The sequence below is a fragment of the Rhipicephalus microplus genome, unplaced genomic scaffold, assembly GCF_043290135.1.
Source record: "Rhipicephalus microplus isolate Deutch F79 unplaced genomic scaffold, USDA_Rmic scaffold_115, whole genome shotgun sequence".
Taxonomy (NCBI): Eukaryota; Metazoa; Arthropoda; class Arachnida; order Ixodida; family Ixodidae; genus Rhipicephalus; species Rhipicephalus microplus.
Genome location: NW_027464687.1, coordinates 240,001 through 245,868, shown reverse-complemented (window position 1 = coordinate 245,868; position 5,868 = coordinate 240,001). Strand labels below are relative to the sequence as shown.

Here is a 5,868-nt window from a genome sequence, read left to right as displayed (position 1 = left end):
AAAAAAAAAAAAATTTTTTTCGACATTCTTTCTTGCTCGTCGACCTCGGGTGACCCAGGTCGCAGTGGGAGCCGCGCACGAAAGCGGCGTCGCGAGACGGCTTCGCGGTCGCTAGTCGCACGAGCTCGGCAACCGCGTCTGCCGGGGCGGAGTTCGGGACGCCGACGGCTAAGTGGGAACCGCCGCTCGGATGTTCGCCGTTTGTGGCCGAGTGAGTGCTGGCACTCCGGCGAAGCCAAACGGGGCCGATTCCGGCACGATATCGGCGTCTTTCTACGTGCTCGCCGGCGACCGTCGCACGAGTACGGCAAAGTGCGTCTGCCGGGGCGGGGTTTGCGACGCGTACGCAATAGTGAGAACCGTCGCTCGGATGTTCGTCGTCTTTCGCCGAGCCAGTGCTGGCACTCCGGCGAAGCCGAACGGAGCCGATTCGGGCACGATATCGGCGTCTTTCCACGTGCTCGCCGGCGACCGTCGCACGAGTACGGTAAACCGCGTCAGCCGGGGCGGAGTTCGGGACGCCGATGCGAAAGTGGGAAGCGCCGCTCGGATCTTCGCCGTTTTTGGAGGAGTCAGTGGCGGCACTCCGGTGAAGCCAAGGTGCGCCAATTCGCGCACGATATCGGCGTCTTTCGACGTGCCCGCCGGCCACCGTCGCACGAGTACGGCAAACCTCGTCTGCCGGGGCGGGGTTTGCGACGCCGACGCAAAAGTGGGAACCGCCGCTCGGATGTTCGCCGTTTTTGGCAGAGTGAGTGCTGGCACTCCGGCGAAGCGAAAGAGCGTGAATGCGCCCACGAAAGTAGCGTATTTGGACGTGCTTGACGGCGACCGCCGCAGGAGTACGAAAAACCACGTCAGCCGGGGCGAGCGACCCACGGCGGTCTGGGTGCTTATCGCTGCTATTATAGGGGCACCCCGGCAGACGCAGAAAGAAAAAAAAAAAATGGGGACATGGCGTGCGTCACCGTGCGGCTTCGCAGCGTTGCCGAAGTCGCCGAGCCCTTCGACTGAGCCGAACGGCGGACAGGGAACGTTGGTCGGCCGTTCTAACCTGTCGGTGCCACGCCGAGACGTCGTTAAGGAAAACCGCGTCGTGGGCCTCTACGACGCCGTCGAGTCGTTGTACGTTTGGTGTCCAGCGTGTCGGCGGCGAGTAGCGGACACGTCGTTCACGACTTCGGTCTTTCGCAGTCGACGCGAACTTGCGGAGAGTCGTGGTGCCTCACGTTTTCGGCAGAAACCGCGGCGGAATTTTCCCGTGCGTGCGCGCACGACCTCGGTGCTGTGCCGTCAGCGTAGTGTTGCACAAACTCGTGGCCTACCCAAGGTGCGGTACGTTTGCGGCCGTATCCTCGGTGGGAATTTCGTGAGTAGGGTCGCAAATTCTACGACCTCGGCGGGTTTGAGAGCGACGTAGACTTGTGGCACGCTCAACGTGCCACACGTTTCGGGGCACACCCGCGGTGAAATTTTCTCGAGTACGCTCGTATTAGTGCCCAAGGAGGTCTGGGTACTTATCGCTGCTATTATGTGGGGGTTCTCGTGAGCGGCGTACGCGAAAGCGACCGGGTGTCTGATATGCGGCGGGCTTCGGCCTCGTCAAGCGTGTCCTCGGGTCTGCTCCAGGGGAATCCACGGCAGTCGTCTGCAGCCTCATCCGCTTGATGCGTTAGGGGCTGGTTGTCGGACGGTGCCGTTTTACCACGATATCGAGGTGTGTTCCGTGTCGTCCTCGGGCGATTCAGATGCGAAAGCGCCGAAGACGCGGGCGTGACCCGTCGTCTGGCGGCTTTGCAGTCTCGGCTCCGTTGCTAGTTCCGGCCGGTCCACCGACAGTGCAGCGGGCTTGGGCAACCCGCACGGCGCGACCGAGTCGATGCAACGAAAAAGAGCGAGCATGAACGTGCTTCTTGCCGCACGGCTCCCACTCGTCTTTCGGGAAGGTTGTGCCGTAGCGAGCTCGAACGCCGTCATCTCGGAGTGCAAAATAAGCGTGTTGGGGCGCCTGAAGGTGGCCTCCGCCGCACACAGACTGCGTCCGGCCCGCCGAAGGCGAGGACGGACGCGCAGTCGAACGATTACCTGGTTGATCCTGCCAGTAATCATATGCTTGTCTCAAAGATTAAGCCATGCATGTCTAAGTACATGCCGAAATAAGGCGAAACCGCGAATGGCTCATTAAATCAGTTATGGTTCCTTAGATCGTTTCTTCCTACTTGGATAACTGTGGCAATTCTAGAGCTAATACATGCAGTGAGCCTGGAGCCCTTTGGGTAACGGGTGCTTTTATTAGACCAAGATCGATCGGGTTTCAGCCCGTATTGTGTGGTGACTCTGGATAACTTTGTGCTGATCGCATGGCCACGAGCCGGCGACGTTTCTTTCAAGTGTCTGCCTTATCAACTTTCGATGGTAGGTTACTTGCTTACCATGGTTGTTACGGGTAACGGAGAATCAGGGTTCGATTCCGGAGAGGGAGCCTGAGAAACGGCTACCACATCCAAGGAAGGCAGCAGGCGCGCAAATTACCCACTCCCGGCACGGGGAGGTAGTGACGAAAAATAACAATACGGGACTCTTTTGAGGCCCCGTAATTGAAATGAGTACACTCTAAATCCTTTAACGAGGATCAATTGGAGGGCAAGTCTGGTGCCAGCAGCCGCGGTAATTCCAGCTCCAATAGCGTATACTAAAGCTGCTGCGGTTAAAAAGCTCGTAGTTGGATCTCAGTTCCAGACGAGTAGTGCATCTACCCGATGCGACGGCTCGGACTGAACATCATGCCGGTTCTTTCTTGGTGCACTTCATTGTGTGCCTCGAGATGGCCGGTGCTTTTACTTTGAAAAAATTAGAGTGCTCAACGCAGGCGAGTCGCCTGAATAAACTTGCATGGAATAATAGAACAAGACCTCGTTTCTGTTCTGTTGGTTTTTGGAATACGAGGTAATGATTAAGAGGGACGGACGGGGGCATTCGTATTGCGGCGCTAGAGGTGAAATTCTTGGACCGTCGCAAGACGAACTACTGCGAAAGCATTTGCCAAGAATGTTTTCATTGATCAAGAACGAAAGTCAGAGGTTCGAAGGCGATCAGATACCGCCCTAGTTCTGACCATAAACGATGCCAACCAGCGATCCGCCTGAGTTACTCAAATGACTCGGCGGGCAGCTTCCGGGAAACCAAAGTATTTGGGTTCCGGGGGAAGTATGGTTGCAAAGCTGAAACTTAAAGGAATTGACGGAAGGGCACCACCAGGAGTGGAGCCTGCGGCTTAATTTGACTCAACACGGGAAAACTTACCCGGCCCGGACACTGGGAGGATTGACAGATTGAGAGCTCTTTCTTGATTCGGTGGATGGTGGTGCATGGCCGTTCTTAGTTGGTGGAGCGATTTGTCTGGTTAATTCCGATAACGAACGAGACTCTAGCCTATTAAATAGGTGCGGGGTTCCCAGCACCTTACAACCTTCTTAGAGGGACAAGCGGCTCCTAGCCGCACGAAACAGAGCAATAACAGGTCTGTGATGCCCTTAGATGTCCGGGGCCGCACGCGCGCTACACTGAAGGAAGCAGCGTGTCTTTATCCCTGTCTGAAAAGACTGGGTAACCCGTGGAACTTCTTTCGTGATTGGGATAGGGGCTTGCAATTGTTCCCCTTGAACGAGGAATTCCCAGTAAGCGCGAGTCATAAGCTCGCGTTGATTACGTCCCTGCCCTTTGTACACACCGCCCGTCGCTACTACCGATTGAATGATTTAGTGAGGTCTTCGGACCGATGTCCGGCGCGGCCTTTCGGTTGCGCCGGTCTGTTGGAAAGATGACCAAACTTGATCATTTAGAGGAAGTAAAAGTCGTAACAAGGTTTCCGTAGGTGAACCTGCGGAAGGATCATTAACGGATTGTGAAGGGTGAGCGCCTCAGCTGCGTCTGCGCCCGACACTTTCTGCCGCTGACCCCGTTTGGACGCGGGGTCGGCTTTTCCCCACGGGGCTGCCTGAATGTGGAGCGGCACCCCGTGACAAATTGTTGCGCCCAGCGGACGCCAACACCGCGACCTTGGACGGTCGGCCAGGTGGCGGACGCGGGTACAAACGGCGCAACGCACTCATAGGTCGGCTTTCGACCCGCCACTGCACCGTGGCTCGAAGCGCTCGAAATGCGCGACCCGACCGCTGCGGGACCGCCTAGTACTGTAAACAGGAGCGGCGGAGCGCGAACGGCGAGTCGTGGTTACGTCGGTAGAAGGCGAGGCTGCGCGTTCCCGAAACGCCAGCCGAGTGCCCTCCCGACCGTTCGAGCGTGCAAGAACGAGACCCGACAATCGCGCGGCGACTGCCAAGTACGAGAGGAACGGCACAAGCGTCGGCGGTCGGTCAAGGAACTGGCGATGTGACGGGTCCGCTGTGCACCAGTGCATACCGTCCCGCCGTCCGCGGCAAGCGCCTCCGCGTCCTCGGGTGACGGAGGCTGCCGGTCGGTTCTTGCAGGCGAGGGATCTCGCTGGCACCGGTTCGCGTTGACGCGCGGCCGGTCATGGCACGGCGATGCGACGGCCGAGGTGCGCAGTACTCGATGGAGGAACCGCACGCTCCGATGACCGTCCCGCCCTCCGCGGCGTATGCGTACCGACCGTAATGGTTGCAGCAGCGCCGGCCGGCTTTTGAATTCGCCACACGAAACACGGTGCGAGATCGCGGTTAGGGGAGCGTCGACGTTGCCAGGCGTTTTGCTTGCTGCCGAGGGAAAGGCGGCACGGCCACGTCGCGCTCGTCGCGATTAGCGGGTCTGCGCGCTTTGGGAAGGTGCCGCAACGACTTGCCGAAAGAGGAAGCACGGAAGAACGAGGGACTTGGACGTCCCGACAATTGAACGCACTTGCGGCCAGGCCCTTGCTGGCTTCGTTCTTCCGCCTCGAGTAGGCTCGTACGCGGCTCCGGCGCCGAAAGTGGTCCTTGGCACCGACTTCGGTGGACGTGGGAAGTGCCGCGCAAGTACGGCGCGCCTGGCTCCACCTGTTGGCTAAAGTAGGCAGCCGGATCGGCATTTTGGTGTGCGGTGGCAAACCGTGGATGCGAAAAAAGCTTGTGCGATTTCGTGGAACAAAAAGCGGGGGTCCCCCTTTTTATGCGGAGGAGACCGACCCGCCTGCCGTGGTGAACCGCGACGCCACGGTAAAAACGGGAGAGGCTTGTCGATGGGACCGTGCATCCCGCGCTCCACGGAGGCCGGGAGGCGGCCGCCCGAGGAAATGTGTAGCCGTCGAGGCCCGCATCTGCGTGCACTCTTATCCAAATGGGTGTACCGCAGGCATTTTCTGGTTAGGCGGGCCAATGAGAGCGAGCACACAACGATACCTACGGGTCCGGCTTGGAGAACCGGCTTCGACGCCTCCCGAGTATTTATAGAGGGGTGGACCACGAAAGCACTCGCAAGTAGCGAAAGCGAAACGCCGTCCGAAACACACCGTTTGCTCGATTTGCGGCAGCCGAAAAAGGCGCGGCAGAGTTTTGGAGTCCAAGCGTGCGCTGAAAAGCGCCCTTCTTGGCCACTGTTTGGCCGAGTGCCAGAAACGTTTGGTTTTGACTGTACGGAATTGAACAAACACTTTTTCACGACTCTAAGCGGTGGATCACTCGGTTCTCGGGTCGATGAAGAACGCAGCCAGCTGCGAGACTTGGTGTGAATTGCAGGACACACTGAGCACTGATTCTTTGAACGCACATTGCGGCCTTGGGTCTTCCCTTGGCTTCGTCTGTCTGAGGGTCGGATCACATATCAAGAGAGCCTTCGGCGCACAAGGGAACGTGAGCCGTCGACTCGTTTTGACCGCGTCGGCAACACGGACAGCACGCTGAACACCTCACA

General features: G+C 58.5%; 2 non-coding genes across 2 annotated transcripts; both read left to right on the top strand.

Moving 5' to 3' along the window:
- Positions 1 to 2,082: 2,082 nt before the first annotated feature.
- LOC142790572 (small subunit ribosomal RNA) lies at positions 2,083 to 3,897 on the top strand. Its single transcript, XR_012889617.1, has one exon. It is a non-coding gene; the product is annotated as a small subunit ribosomal RNA (ribosomal RNA).
- Positions 3,898 to 5,616: 1,719 nt separating this feature from the next.
- LOC142790512 (5.8S ribosomal RNA) lies at positions 5,617 to 5,769 on the top strand. Its single transcript, XR_012889570.1, has one exon. It is a non-coding gene; the product is annotated as a 5.8S ribosomal RNA (ribosomal RNA).
- The last annotated feature ends 99 nt before the right edge of the window (positions 5,770 to 5,868 follow it).